The sequence below is a fragment of the Cucumis melo genome, chromosome 10, assembly GCF_025177605.1.
Source record: "Cucumis melo cultivar AY chromosome 10, USDA_Cmelo_AY_1.0, whole genome shotgun sequence".
Lineage (NCBI taxonomy): Eukaryota > Viridiplantae > Streptophyta > Magnoliopsida > Cucurbitales > Cucurbitaceae > Cucumis > Cucumis melo.
In genome coordinates this window covers 23548308-23568799 of record NC_066866.1, presented here as the reverse complement: position 1 = coordinate 23568799, position 20492 = coordinate 23548308, and the positions used below count along the sequence as shown (strand labels likewise).

The following is a 20492-nucleotide window of genomic DNA, read 5'->3' as shown; positions in this document are numbered from 1 at the left end:
TTCTTTAACTTTTGCAATCGATAGTAATGTCGATCTTGACAGGTAATGTTAATCTATTTAAGTTGAGAGGTTTGGAATACTTCATGAAAATTAAGGTTGATATAGTCTTTAATTTAATGTTGGTTTTGTAAAAAAAATTAAAGTCTGCTGAATTTGAGATTGGATATTGAAACAACTATCTTTTTTACTTGAAAATCTGAATGAAATTGCATTTCTCTTTTGTTTGAGTCGGATTCTGCTTTTGAATCTTGGAAACTTTTTTGATTCATGTTTCTGTAATGTTGAATGGGTATGAAACAAAGTTAGGGGTTGAAATCTTGCAGGAATGTTGGAATGAAGATTTAGGAATTAATTCCTCTTTCTTAGAAGAATCTAAATCTATACAAAGGTCTTCTTTTTTGTTTCCAATCATCTGAGGTAATCTTGTAGGTTCTTTAATTCTTGGTGGAAATTCTAGACTACCTGAGGTAATTTTTGCTTTCTTAATAGTTTTTGTTGCATGTTTTCATGCCATTCTTGAAAATCTTGAGGTTGTTCTTGATTGTTCCCATGTTTGGTTTAGGTTTGTTTTGAACACCTTTTAGGTTTGTTTGAGACTCAATTTGTTGCATCTACACACTTAATTGCTATTTTGGGACTTGAAGTGCTTTTTTTACAATGTTTGAATTTTTTTGGTAAGTTATGACTTACGAAATTATACTTGAGCATTGTTAGGCTATTTTTTAAGTTCGAATGGTACTTAGACATGTTGGTAGGTTATGAGTTATGAGTTACGAAATTATATTTGTTGGGTCATTTTGATAGTTCAAGTGATACTTAGACACGATTTGAACAACTTTTAGGTTTGTTTGAGACTCAGTTTGTTGCATCCACACACTTAATTGCCATTTTGGGTCTTGAAGTGCTTTTTTTACAATGTTTGAATTTTCTTGGTAGGTTATGAGTTACGAAATTATACTTGAGCATTGTTAGGCCATTTTTTAAGTTCGAATGGTACTTAGACATGTTTTGAACAGGTGTTAGGTTGTTTCGAACTAAGTTTGTTGCACATACAGACATGATTGCCATCGAAGGGCTTTTTCCACACTTTTTTGAACTTTTTGGCAAGTTATGAGTTACAAGCTTTTGCACTTAAGCGTCATTGGGTCGTTTGAAAGCTAAGACGTGTTACGAATGCCTTTTTGGTCGGTTTGAATCTAAGTTTGTTGCACTTACACACTTGGCATTCTAGGTCTTGAAGTGCTTTTTTTCAATCTTTTTTGAACTTTTTGGTACGTTGTGAGTTACGAACTTACAGTTAAGATTTGTTAGATCGTTTTGAAAGTTCAAGTGATACTTGGACATGTTTTGAATGCGTTTTAGGTTGGTTTGACACTAAGTTTGTTGCACTCACACACACGGTTGCCACTTTGGGTCTTAAAGTGCTTTTTTCACACTTTTTGAACTTTCCGCTAGGTTGTGAGCTATGAACTTACACTTAAGATGTCTTAGGTCGTTTTTTAAGGTCCAAGTGATACGTAGACATGTTTTCAACACCTTTTAGGTTTGTTTTAAACTTAGTTTGTTGAACTTACGCACTTTGTTGCCATTTTGGGTCTTGAAAGGCTCTTTTCTCACTTTTTTTTAACTTTTTGCTAGGTTATGAGTAACGAACTTACACTTAAGCTTTGTTAGATCGTTTCTAAAATTCAAGTGATAATTAGACTCGTTTTGAACACTTTTAAGGTTGGTTTGAGGGTAAGTTTGTTGTACTTACACATTTGGTTGCCATTTCTTTTGTGGTCTTTGAAGTGCTTTTTTCACAGTTCTTGACTTTTTGGTACGTTGGGAGTTGTAAACTTACACTTAAACTTTGTGAGGTTGCTTTTAAAGGTCAAGTGATACGTAGGCTCGGTTGGAACACTTTTTAAGTTTGTTTGAGACTAAGTCTGTTGCACTTACATGCTTGGTCGGGTTGTGCCATTTTAGGTCCTCGGTGCTTTTTTCACTCTTTTTTGAACTTTTTAGTCGGTTATGAGTTGCGAATTTACACTCAAGCAATGTTCAGAGGTTTTAAACTCTTTTTATTTTGGTTTGGAACTAAGTTTGTTGAACTTGCACACTTGGCTGACATGTTGGGTGTTAGAGTGCTTTTATCGCACTTTTTGGAATTTTGGTCGGTTGTGATTTGCGAACTTATACTTAAGCATTGTTCGATCGTTTTGAAAGCTTACACACGTTTTGAACTCTTTTTAGGTTGGTCTGAAACAAAGTTTGTGGCACTAACACACTTGGTTGCCATTTTCGGTCTTGAAGTGCTTTTTCCACACTTTTTGAATTTTTTGGTAGGTTATGGTTTACGAAATTACACTTAAGTTTTGTTGGGTCATTTTGATAGTTCAAGTGATACTTAGACACGATTTGAACACCTTTTAGGTTTGTTTGAGACTCAGTTTGTTGCATCCACACACTTAATTGCCATTTTGGGTCTTGAAGTGCTTTTTTTACAATGTTTGAATTTTCTTGGTAGGTTATGAGTTACGAAATTATACTTGAGCATTGTTAGGCCATTTTTTAAGTTCGAATGGTACTTAGACATGTTTTGAACAGGTGTTAGGTTGTTTCGAACTAAGTTTGTTGCACATACAGACATGATTGCCATCGAAGGGCTTTTTCCACACTTTTTTGAACTTTTTGGCAAGTTATGAGTTACAAGCTTTTGCACTTAAGCGTCATTGGGTCGTTTGAAAGCTAAGACGTGTTTCGAATGCCTTTTTGGTCGGTTTGAATCTAAGTTTGTTGCACTTACACACTTGGCATTCTAGGTCTTGAAGTGCTTTTTTTCAATCTTTTTTGAACTTTTTGGTACGTTGTGAGTTACGAACTTACAGTTAAGATTTGTTAGATCGTTTTGAAAGTTCAAGTGATACTTGGACATGTTTTGAATGCGTTTTAGGTTGGTTTGACACTAAGTTTGTTGCACTCACACACACGGTTGCCACTTTGGGTCTTAAAGTGCTTTTTTCACACTTTTTGAACTTTCCGCTAGGTTGTGAGCTATGAACTTACACTTAAGATGTCTTAGGTCGTTTTTTAAGGTCCAAGTGATACGTAGACATGTTTTCAACACCTTTTAGGTTTGTTTTAAACTTAGTTTGTTGAACTTACGCACTTTGTTGCCATTTTGGGTCTTGAAAGGCTCTTTTCTCACTTTTTTTTAACTTTTTGCTAGGTTATGAGTAACGAACTTACACTTAAGCTTTGTTAGATCGTTTCTAAAATTCAAGTGATAATTAGACTCGTTTTGAACACTTTTAAGGTTGGTTTGAGGGTAAGTTTGTTGTACTTACACATTTGGTTGCCATTTCTTTTGTGGTCTTTGAAGTGCTTTTTTCACAGTTCTTGACTTTTTGGTACGTTGGGAGTTGTAAACTTACACTTAAACTTTGTGAGGTTGCTTTTAAAGTTCAAGTGATACGTAGACTCGGTTGGAACACTTTTTAAGTTTGTTTGGTTGGTTTGAATCTAAGTTTGTTTGGTTTGTTTGAATCTAAGTTTGTTGCACTTACACACTTGGCATTCTAGGTCTTGAAGTGCTTTTTTAGGGAAATATTTCTGATTTCCCAAATCCTTGATTTCAAATTCATCACCCATTCTCAGTTTTAATTGATTGATTTTTGTTTGATCATCTCCGGTCAAAACAATGTCATCTACATAAACTATTAGAATAGCAATCTTTCCTGTCTTGGAAACCTTTGTACATAGAATATGATTAGAGTGCCCTTGACTATACCCTTGAGACTTGACAAAGATAGTGAATCTGTCAAACCATGCTCTCGGAGACTTTTTCAGACCATATAGGGATTTTTGGAGTTTACACACCTACTGACCAAATTGGGCTTCAAATCTTGGCGGGGGGCTCATGTAGACTTCCTCCACAAGGTCTCGATTCAAAGAAGCATTCTTAACATCTAGCTGGTATAGAGGCCAATCTTTGTTCACAACAACAAATAGCAAGACTCTAACAGTATTCAACTTAGCAACTGGAGAAAAGGTTTCTGAATAGTCAATATCATAGGTCTGAGTAAATCTTTTTGCAACTAACCTTGCCTTGTGTCTATCAAGTGTACCATCTGCTTTGTATTTGAGAGAAAACACCCATTTGCATCCTACAGTTTTATGTCCTTGGGTAGAGCACAGATCTCCCAAGTTCTATTGTTTTCAAGAACCTTCGTCTCTTCCATAACAACATTTTTCCATTCAGGACACTCTAGAGCAGTGTAGATATTTTTCGGTATTATGGTAGAGTCAAGGCTTGCTGTAAACGCTCTAAACTATGAAGAGAGATTATCATAGAAAACATAGTTGCAAATGGGATGTTTAGTGCAGGATCTGGTACCTTTTCTCAAAGCAATGGGAATGTCAAGAGAGGGATCATACTCATCAAGTTTTCTTGTATGACCCTGTTATGCTTCATCATTACTGATTTCTATTCTAACCTCAATGTCATCACCATGGTTCTTTTCTTCCATATTTTCAAGAACAGCAACATCAGACTTGTCATTCTCACTTATCGTATTATTAGTACAAGGTTCTGTAGGGTTTTCCATACCTTGGTCTCGAGGAGGTTCGAAGTCTTGGACTGGAGCCGGCGGTTGACTAGTAGGGGACCCAACTTCCTTTATGAGATTCCTCCTGTAATATGTTTTCCAAGGAACTTGGTTTACAGGTAAGATTATGGGATGAGGATCAACGTCAGATACAGTACTAGGAGTAGGTTCAGTAAATTCGAAAGTGTTGTTAGACTTTTCACTCACACTCTCCCCCTGAAGATGGCTAACAGAAAAGTAGGGTCGGTTTTCACAGAAAGTAACATCCATAGTGACAAAGTATTTTCTAAACGACGGGTGAAAACATTTATACCCGCTTTGGTGAATGGGATATCCAACAAACACACAGGCCTGAGCCCGAGGGGTAAATTTAGTCTAATTAGGGCCAAAATTATGGACATAAGTGGTACACCCAATGTAACGGCCCAACTCCTTATACTGAGTCGAAGTCATTACTAAATATAGGACAAGTGGTTTAGGACAAAATTTAGTAAAAACGTATAAGGTTTTAGAAATTTATTTATAAAAATCCAACAAGGTAACATGCAAAAAAAAAAATGATGTTTCGTTCTAAAGTCCTACTCGGGCCCTATCTAAAACGAAATGGTAAATAGTGAAGAATACTCAAACTCAGGTACTAAAGTCAAAAACAAGAATAGGCGGAAGCAGAAATCCCTATGGCTTGCCACGGTCATTTCTGGTCGCTCGCCAGCTTGCCTTTGCCCTTACCTCGTCCTCTACCTGAAAACATGACATGAAAAGAGTGAGTACAAAATACTCAGTAAGGGATCCACTACTAGTCCCACTAGGTGCCTGTTAGCTTCCTGTCAGAGTCCTGTAACTGGTACCCAATCGCTGGCACGTTCCCGAACACGTGCAACATGCGCTCCCGTAGGAACGTAACTCTGGTCTTCGGTGCCCCGGGGGACACCTAGGACAATCGGGATGCGAGGACCCCGTCGAGTCACTCGAGTCATATCTATATCCATGCTAGACTGGTGTCCCGTCGGACCGCACAGTCCTAAATAGGTGGTGATCCCGAAGGACACCCATGCAGGTACGACTCTAACAGGTTAAACTAACAGGTACCCTAATCGCAGTATACATACACATGGCGTCATCATATAACATAACAGATAAATCATCATTACACTCTCCATCTCGACACCCGTCGTACAACCATAACAGTTCTCGTCATCACAACATCATGCTATAATATAACCATATCATCAATCGCATCATACTATCATTAATTTCATGCATCGTACAGTCTAGTCCTCGACATGCACAATTGAAGGTATACGTGACCTCATAATTCTAAACATGGAGCTAGTAGTAGAAATCTCTTACCTGGAGATTTACTTGGCGAGTTCTAACCGCGAGGCAAGTGTGCTTTCCAAGCAACGAGGTCCTAACTGTTTAATACGCCAAAATTCGTAATTAAGTCACCAACGACTAACGGTTCAAAATTCAGTTGAAATGACTTACCCTAGAAAGAGGTTGCAATGCTGAGCCCCTACTGAAGAAATCCCACGCTGCAGCAGTTACTTGGTCCAAGACGTCCCTTAAGGAAAATAATTTAATTTAATTCCAAATTAAATTATTTAGTGTCCAAAGTCATTAAGTCTTACTGGGTAATGCCAAAATAATTAGTTTAATTATCCAAAATTGGATGGCAGGAGCCAAATTAGGCTTGGCGGCTCGGCTGGAAAGAGAACAAGGATCGGCTCGGCTTGGAGGTTGAAGATCGGCTCGGCTCGCGGCGCAGACTGGCGCGGCTCGTGGTGCAGACAAGCGCAGCTCGGCTTGGTACAGCGTCTACGCACGTGCGGCTCGCACGTGGGCGCTGCTCGGCTCGCGGGTGCACGCGGCTCGGGTTCCGGGTCAGAGGCACGCGGCACGGGCCGAGCTTCGGGTCACGGAGCGGGGCTTCGGCCGGGTGGGGTCCTCACGCGACGAGGCACTGGCTTCCGGATCCGGGTGGCGCGACGGCTGCGGGTGGTCCGGCTACACCACGGCTTCGCTCGGCGACGGCTGCAGACGGACGTTTCGGCTGCGCTGCGTCGGATCGAAGCGGCGCGACGCGGCTGGCTGACGGATCGGCTGCGGATCGCGAAGGGTGACGCGGCTCGGCTTCGGGCGACGGCTGCGAGAGACGGCTGCTCCGGCGGACGCTCGGCGTGCGCGGATCGGCTTGGACGATTCTTCCGACGCGGCTGGAAGCTCGGCGACGGCTCGGGTGGACTGAAGACTCGGCTGCGCTGCTGAACAGAGAGGGGAAGTCTTGGCGGCTCGGGTTCGCGGCGGCGGCGGCGGCGGCTGCTAGGGTTTTATTAATAAATCTTTTTTTTCCTCCCTTTTTCTCTTTTCTTTTCCCCCTTTCTTTCTTTGATTTTTCTCTTCTTCTTTACGCACGAGACCCAAGGCTTTTTATAAGACAATATCTCTTTTCTTTTTCTTTAAATAACCCAAACCAACCATCTCCTCTCTCTCTCCAAATCTCACCAAACTCAACCAACCCTCCTTTCAATTAGCAATAACTCACTAAATAATTTCTAAATACTAAAATAGGTAACATAATAGAAAAATACTTAATAATAAAAAAAGTGGAAAACCCAACTTTAATAAACCGGAAAATTCAAAATGATAAGGTTCTCCCAATAAATTTGTCTTTTCCAAGACCATACATAAATATTAATAGTAAGATGAACAAAAACAAGTTTGTTGGGGCGTTACATACTCCACTCCTTAGAAAACTTTCGTCCTCGAAAGTTCTAATCCTCGAACAGCTCGGGGTACTGAGCTCTCATGTCCTCTTCTTTCTCCCACGTGGCCTCTTCCACTCCATGGTTCTGCCAAAGGACTTTGACCAGTGGAATTTCTCGACTACGAAGCTTCTTGACCTCCCTTGCCAAGACCTCGACAGGCTGCTCCTCGTAGCTCAAGTTCTCGCTGATCGGTAGTGGCTCGAAGTCCACCACATGTGTTGGGTCTGCGACATATTTCCTCAGCATGGAGATATGGAATACGTCATGCACTGCAGCAAAAGATGGGGGTAGCGCCAAGCGATAAGCCACGGGGCCAATCCGCTCCAGTATCTCAAACGGCCCTACGAAGCGTGGACTCAGCTTCCCCTTCTTCACGAACCTCAGAACACCCTTCATAGGTGCTACCTTCAGAAAGACCATGTCTCCCACTTCAAGCTCGAGATCCTTACGTCGTACATCAGCATAACTCTTCTGTCTGCTCTGTGCTGTCAGCATACGAGCTCAGATCTTCTGTATGGCTGCATTGGTAGTCTGCACTAACTCGGGGCCTAGCATCCTCTGCTCTCCAACCTCGCCCCAGCAGACAGGAGATCTACAACACTTGCCATATAGAGCCTCGAACGGTGCCATACCGATAGTAGCCTGGTAGCTGTTATTATAGGCAAACTCCATCAGATGCAGATGAGAGTCCCAACTTCCTGAAAACTCTAGCACGCAGGCCCGTAGCATGTCTTCCAAAATCTGGTTCAATCTCTCTGTTTGACCATCAGTCTGAGGGTGGAATGCCGTGCTGAAGTCTAACCTCGTACCTAAAGCAAGTTGAAGTCCTTTCCAGAACTTCGATGTGAAACGAGCGTCTCTGTCTGAAATGATGGATACGGGTACTCCATGTAGTCTCACAATCTCTGTCATATATAACTGCCCCACTTACTGGCAGTGTAAGTGGATTTCCCTGGCACGAAATGGGCCGACTTCGTGAGTCTGTCGACCACAACCCAGATCACTGTATAGCCCTTTAGGGTCTTGGGCAGTCCCGTAATAAAATCCATCGACACACTCTCCCACTTCCACCCTGGCACACTCAAGGGTTGTAACAACCCGGCTGGACGTTGTCTAGGTGCCTTCACCTGCTGGCACACCAAGCACCTACTAACAAAGTCTGCCACTTCCCTCTTCATGTTCCTCCACCAGTAGACACTCCTCAAGTCCTGGTACATCTTCGTACTTCCAGGGTGCATGGTAAATGGAGAACTGTGAGCCTCAGTCAAAAGTTCTGTCTTGACTGCGCTGTCTTCCGGCACATACAAGCGTCCCTCAAACATAAGGCCATCGTCAGAGGATATGGAGAAGTCCTCACCTTGCCCTGTCTCTACCATACGACGCTTCTCGACCAAGTAAAGATCATTCAGCTAAGCAGCGATGATCTTTTGCCTCAAGGTTGGCTGAACTGACAACTGAGCCAACTGTGCGGTGACCTCACCTACTGAGACTGCAATCTCGGCTCTCTCAAAATCTCTGAGTAAGGGGGTCTGCTTGGTGATTAGCGCTGCTGAATGTGCAACCTTCCTACTCAGCGCGTCAGCCACTATATTTGCTTTACCTGGGTGGTACAGGATCTCGCAGTCATAGTCTTTCACCAACTCGAGCCACCTCCTCTGCCTCATGTTCAACTCCTTCTGAGTGAAGAAGTACTTCAGGCTCTTATGATCGGTGTAAATCTGTATCTTCTCACCGCACAGGTAGTGCCTCCATATCTTCAGTGCAAAGACTACAGCTGCCAACTCCAAGTCGTGGGTAGGGTAGTTCTGCTCATGAATCTTCAACTGGCGGGAGGCATAAGCAACTACCTTACCTTGCTGCATCAGGACACAGCCCAGTCCCTTCTTGGAAGCATCACTATAGATCACAAAGTTTCCCGACCCATCGGGCACTGTCAGGACTGGTGCAGTCACCAGCTTCTGCTTGAGCTCCTGAAAGCTACTCTCGCATGCTGGGCTCCAGACAAAAGGGGTTCCCTTCCTGGTCAACTGGGTCAACGGGCTGGCTATACGTGAGAAGTCTTCCACGAATCTCCTGTAGTAACCTGCCAAGCCCAGAAAACTTCGAATTTCACTAACTGTGGACGGTCGAGGCCAGTTGGTCACCGCTTCAATCTTTGTTGGATCCACTGAAACTCCCTCACTGGAAACCACGTGGCCAAGGAACGTCACCTTCCTTAACCAGAATTCACACTTGGAGAACTTGGCATACAACTTGTTGGCTCGAAGAGTCTCCAAAACCTGGTGCAAGTGCTCCTCGTGCTCAGCCTCAGTTTTAGAGTAAATCAAGATGTCATCAATGAAGACTACGACAAACGAGTCTAGAAAATCCTTAAACACCCTGTTCATCAAATCCATGAACACTGCAGGAGCGTTAGTCAAGCCGAAAGACATCACAACGAACTCGTAATGTCCGTACCTCGAACGAAAGGCCGTCTTGGGAATGTCACCGTCCCTAATCCTCAACTGGTGATAGCCTGACCGCATGTCGATCTTGGAAAAGACAGTGGCTCCCTGCAACTGATCGAACAAGTCATCAATCCTGGGCAAAGGGTAGCAGTTTTTAACTGTCACCTTGTTCAGCTCTCGGTAGTCAATACAAAGGCGCATCGACCCATCCTTTTTCTTCACGAACAACACTGGGGCTCCCCAAGGCGACACACTGGGCCGGATGAAACCTTTGTCCAGCAACTCCTGTAACTGGACCTTCAACTCTTTTAGCTCGGCTGGAGCCATTGTGTAAGGGGCCCTCGAGATAGGGGCAGTGCCCAGCTCTAACTCGATGGCGAAGTCTACCTCCCTGGAGGCGGAAGTACTGGGAGTTCGTCGGGGAAAACATCAGGGTACTCCCTTACCACTGGTTCGGAAGATAGGGAAACTTCTGGCTCTCTAATATCCACTACGCTTGCCAAGATGCTCCAAGTACCCTGGCTGAGTAGTTTACTAGCCTTCATGGCTGAGATGACCTTGGGTATACATACCATGCCTGCCCCCCTAAATTTGAAACTAGCCCCGAAGGGAGGGTTAAAGACAACTTCCTTGCCAAAACAGTCTATATTTGCATGGTTAGCTGACAGCCAATCCATGCCTAGAATCATGTCGAAATCCTGCATGTCTAACACTAGTAAGGTCACGTCTAACATATGATTCGCTATCTCTACCCGACATGCCTTTATTTGTTCTTTGGACAACAGGACCTCCCCAGATGGAGTAGAAACAGACAAAACACTACCCAAAGGTTCTACCTCCAAACCCACATGCTGAACGAAAACAGAAGATATAAACGAGTGGGATGACCCAGAGTCAAATAGTACAAAAGCATAATGCCCCAAAATTGGGAGCGTACCTGTCACCACTGTACCAGCTCGCTCGGCCTCCTGCCGAGTAGTGGTAAAAACTCTCCCCTGCTGGGAAGCAGAAGGCTGGGGCGGTGTCGTCTCAAAGGGTTTCTGAGGACACATATCAGCAGTGTGCCCCGGCTGTCTGCACCTGAAGCAGACTCCACTTCCAGCCAAGCAACGACCTCCGTGGACTCTCCCACAGGTAGTACAAGCGGGTAGCTCTCTCAGAGTCCTCCCGGCTGCTGCAAGCTCCCGTCGGTGTCTCTGAAAGACACCTCCTGACCTCAGAGTTCGCTGCGGTATTACGTCAGGCTGCATCTCCACCTTTCTTTTCTGTCCCAAGGCTGACCCTCTGCCGGCAGCCTTAGACGAATCAGCTCTCTCATGCAGGCTCAAATCCAGTGTTATTCGTAGTGCATCAGCATGAGTGGTTGGCCGGAGAGCTCGGACAATGCCCTGAAGGTCTAGCCTGAGTCCTCTAACGAATTTCTCCGTCCTGGCAGCCTCATCCCTTACCACATCGGGAGCAAAACGGGACAGCATGTCGAACTCGGCGTCGTACTGCTCCACCGTCATATCGCCTTGCTCCAAGTTTAGGAACTCTTGCAGCTTAGCGTGCTTCACGTTGGCAGGGAAGAACTTAGCATAGAAGTTCTCCTTGAACTGCTCCCAAGTTATCTTGCTGACGTCGCCCCCCAGCATTCTCTCAGCAGTCTCCCACCAGGCGGTGCCCCTATCCTCCAAGAAGAAAACTGCACACTGCACCTTCTAGTCTTCTGGGCACTTCATGTACCGGAAGATAGTCTCTATGGACGTCAACCACATTTGGGCCTTTGTGGGGTTGTCCATGGATCCGTCAAAGGTCTTAGGATTATACTTCCTAAAGTCCCGTAAGTGTTTAGTCTCGGCCGACAGTTGAACTGGTACGGGTTGAGCTTCCTCAGGGGCTGGAGGAACGTCGGCCTGGGCCTGAACAGGGGTGGCCTGGTTCTGCTGGGCGGCGAGGAAAGGTGCCAAAGCAGCTTGCAGCATGTCCTGATAACGCTGCTCCATCGCGGCGAGATCCGCCTGGGTGACCGGTGCGTTAGGGTCGACCACCGGTGCAGCAGGTTGCGCCTCCAGCTGGCCACGACCAGCTCCTCTGCCTCCCCTACCACCTTCTCGGCGTGCACCTCTACGTGGCGGCATTCTCCCTAAAATTCACCAACAAAACTTTTCACCACAAGAACTTAACACACCTATCTCTAGGTCTAGTCTATTCAGGCAAAATTGTAATCTTAACATTAGCAAGGCTTTAGACATACCTGGCGAGTGTCGAAGGACCGTATAGCCATAGGGTGAAGTAAAACCAAAACAAAACAATGACTTACATCGTAGGTCAGTCTACAGAACCTAAAACACTGTGCTCTGATACCAACTATAACGGCCCAACTCCTTATACTGAGTCGAAGTCATTACTAAATATAGGACAAGTGGTTTAGGACAAAATTTAGTAAAAACGTATAAGGTTTTAGAAATTTATTTATGAAAATCCAACAAGGTAACATGCAAAAAAAAAAATGATGTTTCGTTCTAAAGTCCTACTCGGGCCCTATCTAAAACGAAATGGTAAATAGTGAAGAATACTCAAACTCAGGTACTAAAGTCAAAAACAAGAATAGGCGGAAGCAGAAATCCCTATGGCTTGCCACGGTCACTTTTGGTCGCTCGCCAGCTTGCCTTTGCCCTTACCTCGTCCTCTACCTGAAAACATGACATGAAAAGAGTGAGTACAAAATACTCAGTAAGGGACCCACTACTAGTCCCACTAGGTGCCTGTTAGCTTCCTGTCCGAGTCCTGTAACTGGTACCCAATCGCTGGCACGTTCCCGAACACGTGCAACATGCGCTCCCGTAGGAACGTAACTCTGGTCTTCGGTGCCCCGGGGGACACCTAGGACAATCGGGATGCGAGGACCCCGTCGAGTCACTCGAGTCATATCTATATCCATGCTAGACTGGTGTCCCGTCGGACCGCACAGTCCTAAATAGGTGGTGATCCCGAAGGACACCCATGCAGGTACGACTCTAACAGGTTAAACTAACAGGTACCCTAATCGCAGTATACATACACATGGCGTCATCATATAACATAACAGATAAATCATCATTACACTCTCCATCTCGACACCCGTCGTACAGCCATAACAGTTCTCGTCATCACAACATCATGCTATAATATAACCATATCATCAATCGCATCATACTATCATTAATTTCATGCATCGTACAGTCTAGTCCTCGACATGCACAATTGAAGGTATACGTGACCTCATAATTCTAAACATGGAGCTAGTAGTAGAAATCTCTTACCTGGAGATTTACTTGGCGAGTTCTAACCGCGAGGCAAGTGTGCTTTCCAAGCAACGAGGTCCTAACTGTTTAATACGCCAAAATTCGTAATTAAGTCACCAACGACTAACGGTTCAAAATTCAGTTGAAATGACTTACCCTAGAAAGAGGTTGCAATGCTAAGCCCCTACTGAAGAAATCTCACGCTGCAGCAGTTACTTGGTCCAAGACGTCCCTTAAGGAAAATAATTTAATTTAATTCCAAATTAAATTATTTACTGTCCAAAGTCATTGAGTCTTACTGGGTAATGCCAAAATAATTAGTTTAATTATCGAAAATTGGATGGCAGGAGCCAAATTAGGCTTGGCGGCTCGGCTGGAAAGAGAACAGGGACCGGCTCGGCTTGGAGGTTGAAGATCGGCTCGGCTTGCGGCGCAGACTGGCGCGGCTCGTGGTGCAGACAGGCGCGGCTCGGCTTGGTACAGCGTCTACGCACGTGCGGCTCGCACGCGGGCGCTGCTCGGCTCGCGGGTGCACGCGGCTCGGGTTCCGGGTCAGAGGCACGCGGCACGGGCCAGGCTTCGGGTCACGGAGCGGGGCTTCGGTCGGGTCCTCACGCGACGAGGCGCTGGCTTCCGGATCCGGGTGGCGCGACGGCTGCGGGTGGTCCGGCTACACCACGGCTTCGCTCGGCGACGGCTGCAGACGGACGTTTCGGCTGCGCTGCGTCGGATCGAAGCGGCGCGACGCGGCTGGATGACGGATCGGCTGCGGATCGCAAAGGGTGACGCGGGCTCGGCTTCAGGCGACGGCTGCGAGAGATGGCTGCTGCGGCGGACGCTCGGCGTGCGCGGATCGGCTTGGACGATTCTTCTGATGCGGCTGGAAGCTCGGCGACGGCTCGGGTGGACTGCAGACTCGACTGCGCTGCTGAACAGAGAGAGGAAGGCTTGGCGGCTCGGGTTCGTGGCGGCGGCTAGGGTTTTATGAATAAATTTTTTTCTCCCTTTTTCTCTTTTCTTTTCCCCTTTCTTTCTTTGATTTTTCTCTTCTTCTTTACGCACGAGACCCAAGGCTTTTTATAAGACAATATCTCTTTTCTTTTCCTTTAAATAACCCAAACCAACCATCTCCTCTCTCTCTCCAAATCTCACCAAACTCAACCAACCCTCCTTTCAATTAGCAATAACTCATTAAATAATTTCTAAATACTAAAATAGGTAACATAATAGAAAAATACTTAATAATAAAAAAAGTGGAAAACCCAACTTTAATAAACCGGAAAATTCAAAATGATAAGGTTCTCCCAATAAATTTGTCTTTTCCAAGACCATACATAAATATTAATAGTAAGATGAACAAAAACGAGTTTGTTGGGACGTTACACCCAAACACACGAAGAGGAACCTCAGACACAAGGCGAGTAGAGGGGTAAGACGATCTAAGGGAGTCTGAAGGGGGAGTATACGAGAAGGCATTCTATTGATTAAGTGAGTGGCTGTAAGAATAACATCTCCCCACAGGTATGATGGAAGGGAAGTGGAAAGCATAAGGGAGCGAGCTACTTCCACAAGGTGACGGTTTTTTTTGTTCGACCACTCCATTTTGTTGAGGAGTGTAGGCACATGAGGTTTGGTGAGCAATCCCTTTGGAGGTTAGGAATTCACTAAGGTTATGGTTTTGGAATTCCCGACCATTATCACTTCGAAGAATTGCAATTTTTTATGAAATTATGTTTCAATAGTACGATAGAAGTTTTGGAAAATGGACGAAACCTCGGATTTATCTGTTATTAGGTAGACCCAGGTAAGACGGGTATGGTCATCGATGAAAGTTACAAACCACCGCTTTCCCGATGAGGTGGTGACCTTGGAAGGACCCCAAACGTCACTATGGATGAGGGTAGACGGTTGTGTAGGTTTATATGGTTGTGAGGGAAAAGAGACCCGATGTTGTTTAGCCCGGATACACATATCGCAAGATAGAGAAGAGACATCAAGTTTAGAAAAAAGGTGGGGAAATAAATATTGCATATATGTAAAGTTTGGGTGGCCCAGTCGAAAATGCCACAACATACAGTCTTTGTTCAAAAGTGCTAAAGTAAGATGACAGTAAACTAACCCTAGACAAACTACTATAGGAGGTATCATCATCAAGGATGTAAAGTCCCCTTCTATGTCAAGCAGTGCCAATCGTCCTCCTCGAGCTTATGTCCTGAAAATAAACCGATACAGATAAGAAGATAGCTTTACAATGCAATTCACGAGTGATCTTGCTTATAGATAACAAATTGTAAGACAGTTTAGGGACATGCAAAACACTCTGGAGAGTAAAACCGTCAGAGGGAACTATTTGTCCTTTGCCAGCGATTAGAGCTAGAGAGCCATCAGCTATTCGAATTTTTTCATTACCGGTACACGGGGCATAACAGATAAAGTGTTTCGAAGAACCTTTCAAGTGATCTATAGCCCTTGAGTCTAAGATCCAGGGATTCTTCCCATCAACGCTAATAAGCCCAAGGGACTGAGGCATATCTGACTGAGCAATGGCACCCAGAGTCGGAGTCTTGGTCTGGCTCGCAGTAGGATCAGTTGATTGAGAGGTGCTGGCAGGGGTAGTCTCACTAATGTATGCACGTCATGAGTTCTGTTTCTCGTTGGAGGATCGTTTGTTACCTCTTGGGGGACGACTGTGGAGTTTCCAACACTGATCCTTGGTGTACCATTGTTTCTTGCAGTGCTTACACACAGGAATTGACTTCCCATTATTCTTGTCACTGTCATGATTTGAGGACCGAGCGCTAAAGGCAGCGGAGTCAATGGTAGGGGTAGTAGTACACCCATGGCATTAGTGCGATCCTCTTCCAGGCGGACTTCAAAACAAACTTCCATTAGGGAGGGAAGAGGTCTTTGTCCGAGTATACGACCACAAACAGTATCAAATTTGGGATTAAGTCTTGCAAGGAAGTCATAAACACGGTCAACCTCTTCAAGTTTAGCATATTGAGTATCGTCATTTGGTGTGTCCCAAACTGTCTCTCTGCACAAATCCATCTCTTTCCAGAGGAGAGAGAGCTTGTTAAAATAGGTAGTCACGTTCAGAGTCCCTTGTTTGCAATTATGGACCTGTTTTCGCAGTGTATACAACCGAGAGGCATTCTGTCGTTTCGAGTAAAGGGTTTGAGTTGTATCCCACAAATCTTTTGCTGTGGCAGCAGATAGTAGAGGCTTGTCGATCTGTGGTTCCATACTATTAATCAACATGGACCGAATAAGTGAGTCCTCCCCTTTCCAAAGTCGTTCCAAGGCGTCTCCTGGTAGAGGACGTACAGTCCCTCCAGTTAAGAAGTCGAACTGGTGGCGACCTTCGAGGAACATCTTTATTGATTGGGACCAAGAAAAATAATTTTGCCCATTTAATTTTTCACCTGAAAAATTCTCTGTAGACGAACCCAAAGAGCCAGTTATATAATTTGACAGTAAATTAGGGAACGAAGTTATCGGGTTCTTGGAATACATCGGTAACTCGGTTGGTTTGAAATGCATCAAAGACTCACCCGCTTCAATGTTTGATCTGTTCTAAGGTTGATTAATTCCGTTACCAGAAAACAACGGTTGCTGTAAAGAGTCAACGTACAGCGGATGCTTACTGTACAGATTTGAAAGATTTACGGTTGAGGGTTGCTGTCCGGAGCTCATAGGCGGCGCGTGAGGATGCGAATGCCCGGAAGGGCTTGACGGTTGGACATCCGACGGCGCGTAAAAGGGAATGGGCTGGGCGGTGAGATGAAACGGCCCATGCGCTGGAGAGAAGCGGCGCGTGAAGCATCTTCTGGTCAGACGGTGGCTCGTACGACTGCGAAACCACTCCCGTTGGGTAGATCGGCGGTTTCTGTAGGTTTTGAAGCAGTTTCTCCATGGCGGCAGCGACGACAGTGACGGGTTCAATTTCGATCTGGGTTTCTCCTAGGGTTTTGTTATTGCTTTGCTCTGATACCATATTGAAAGCAATTAACAACAACCCGAGACTTACGTGGAAACCAGAGAACTGGGAGAAAAACCACGATACTTTAGTTTTTATTATTTTTCTTATGAATAAAATTGGTACAAATAGAGAAAATAAATATAGTACAATAGGAGTAAGAAAGGAAAAGATCTAGGAAATATTTAGGAAATAAAATCTTATATATTATTCTTTCCAAAAATACTCTAAGGACAAAGCCCTACTAATTCTAACAGTAGGCTTTAAGGTTTTATTTGTGAAGATTATGATTTCATATTTAAGTTAATGAAAGTGTTTTACATTCCTACATCATGAAGTTGCATCCTTTATCTCTTTAAACATGTGTAGCCATATACTACTTTAACTTTAAGTTTAAACTGTAACAATCTATTCTTTCAGTGCAAATCATACTTACGGTTGCTGAACATCATAGTGCCATTGTTCCTTGGCAACTTATAGCTGAAAGGACCGGTGTTGTTCTGAAGTTTGTAAGTTTAGGTGAACATAATGTCCCAAACTTACTAGAGTTAAAGGAAATGTTTTCAACAAAAACAAAGCTTGTGGTTACCTATCATGTCTCAAAATGTACTGGGTACACCATTCTATTTGATATTTAGCATTTTTTTTAATCTATTTCCTTTTTATACCATTCAATTTATAAACATTACTCAAATAAAACAAGTAGTAGGTGAATATTTCAAACTGAAGTGTTATCATATTACTTCAGTTATCACACTTCTAGTGGAAAGGTTTGCAGCTGAATAAAAACAATAAAGTCAAATGAATGAAGAATGAAAAGAACTGTCAGACATTTTTCCTTCTCTTGATCTGTGTCCAGTTACTCTTGATATCTTTCTAATAATAACTATATGCAAATAGTGGAATTCAGTATGATTTGATTTTTTTCTCTGCAACTTATGTTCTTCCAATTGAAGAAATAGTTGGCTTAGCACATCATTTTGGGGCAAAAGTGCTTGTAGATTCGTGCTAGAGTGTTCTACACATAGTTGTCGACATCTAGGCACTTGATGCTGACTTTCTTATTGCTTCTTCTCACAAGGTTAGGTTGTTTTCTTATTAATTAAATGGCAAGCCTTACATTTGGGCATATGAAGATAAGGAATAAACATGCTTCAGATGTGTGGGCCTACAGGCATTGGATTCTTGTAGATTGATCTATTGTTTGCAATGCCTCCATTCTTAGGTATGTCCTTTGAGAAGATAAGTTATGAAATTAAAATTGCATCAGTTCGTTTTTAGGAAGTCAATATCTAATTTTCATATTTGGTCCTACATGGCTCTAGATGGTGGAGATTTCTTGACCATTCCACATTTGCACAACCTCGTTCCAGGTTAGTGGACTCCATGGTTGCAATTTTGTCCTTTTCTTTTTACTTTAAAATGAAATTTTTCTCAATGTATTTATTTTATATGATGTGGAAAAATTAAAACGTTCAATATATAGGGCTCAAGAATTGCAAGAGACCTAAATAACTGTCGTTTATTTAGCATTATTTGTTTGCTCATTTGTTCTCATAATAATTGACACTTGATAAATCATCTTTTTGAAGTCATTATGAGATTTAAATAGATGACTTCTTGAATGGTGCTAACATTTTGTGATGTCTATTTTATTCGAACTATTCATTAATTGATGCCTTTTTACATATCCTTTCATCTCTTCTATGTATTCTCTTCCTACCCAAATGCCTTTTGATATTTGCATTAAGAAGTCTTTTTGGTGGACAATATTGTCCTTAATTCTACTAATTACTCATATCCCCCTTCGTTAGATTTGAAGCTGGGACGCCTACAATTGGAGAAGCAATTGGTTTGGGGAGCTGCTATTGATTATCTATCTAGGATCGAAATGCAAAAAATTCATAGTTACGAAGTGAGTTGATTGAAATTTGGTATATACCCTTTGTTTGAGAATTTTTGGGCGGTGAAAAATGCGTGAAGCAACTAAATCAGGGTATCAACTAAATAAATACCTTCATAGTAAGTTAGTAATAGAATTTTTTTTCTTTAATCAAGGAATTTATGTATTATTTTTCTATCAACTAGGTTACCTGGAACACTGAAAATTCAGAATGATATGATAAATATGTTTACTAGTTTTAAGACTTTAGTCTAACGACGAGGAGGTGTTGTATGCTAACAGGAAGAATTGGCGAATTATCTATATGAAAACCTTCGTGCAGTCCCTAACATTCGAATATATGGCCCAGCTCAATTTAGACTTTAGTGTATTTATAAATTATTTAATTAAGCAACGGTTTCATGGACTACATTTTTTCTACATAATTATCGATGTATACATTGTTGACACTTACCTGCCTTTGTTTTTTTTCAATACAAAGTCTCAAATTCCCTGGGATCAAAATTATAGTGACTCGTTGAACTAGTATATGAGATTTTAATTATTGCTTAATTAGCCATGTTATTTGGCAATTGCTAAGAGACATCCATAAACATAAGCAATATTTGATGGTTGAACAAATAGGTTAGATAGGATGAAGTATTGATACATAAAATCATGTAGCTATAAATTTTATTGTTATTATTATTGGTTGGCCTAATAGTGTTAACATTAATGTGTTATTAAATATTTTGAAAAAAAAGTGAAAAAAAGAGACTAAACTAATAATCTACCCTATTATATATGGGTGTGTTCATAGTTTGTTGGAGCTTGTGTTTTCTAGAATAGAATCAGACCAAAATCGAAAATCAAATTGCATTATGTGGTTTGGTTTGGCTTCACAGTTTGCCTTTTATCAACATATGTTTTTTTTTTTATATATTTTTTAAATTCCTGAAAGTGATCGTGGCTATGAGAGAGTGAGAGTGGCATGGCATGGCGGTAGCGGTAAGAGTGAGAGATGTTGGAGTGGAGACAACCAGATTTAAGAGACTGAAAGTGGTGTGACCGTCGGAGGTGAGGTGAGGTGTGAGTGAGGGAGGGAGGTGATCATCGAAAAAGTTAGATGGAGAGAAAAAGAAAACATAAAGTTAAGTTGAATAAAATTGAATAGATAAAGGTAACAATATAGATTTATATTTTGTCATACCTAATAAAATCTTTAAAAATTGGTTGGTAATAAAAAAGGTATGTCTTTGATTATTTGTGAAATTACCCTTCCCCTTCCACGAAAACTCTCTCCATCTCTCTAATTTGCTACCCACTCCTCCGATTTGCCATTTGAGTTCGTCGAGTTCCTCTTCTTCATGTGAATTCGTAGCTATGGATGCTCTTCTTCCTTCTTTTCTTTTTTCGAACATCACCTTCTTCCATCATATATCCCAACCTTGGTTATGTTCGTTGGAAAATATTTATTTGACGAAACTAGCTGGTCATACATAGCTTGAAGAACAAAGAAAGGAAGTTGGTTCTGAAGCATTATTATTATTATTATGCATGT

At 42.7% G+C, this 20492-nt stretch overlaps 1 protein-coding gene across 1 annotated transcript in view; it reads left to right on the top strand.

Moving 5' to 3' along the window:
• Positions 1-19291, top strand: part of LOC127151484 (cyclic nucleotide-gated ion channel 1-like) — a 67306-nt gene extending 48015 nt beyond the window's left edge. Inside the window, exon 7 of the mRNA XM_051091434.1 lies at positions 18864-19291. The gene's annotated coding sequence lies outside the window, so the exon portion shown is untranslated. The remainder of the gene's footprint in view (positions 1-18863) is intronic.
• Positions 19292-20492: the final 1201 nt, after the last annotated feature.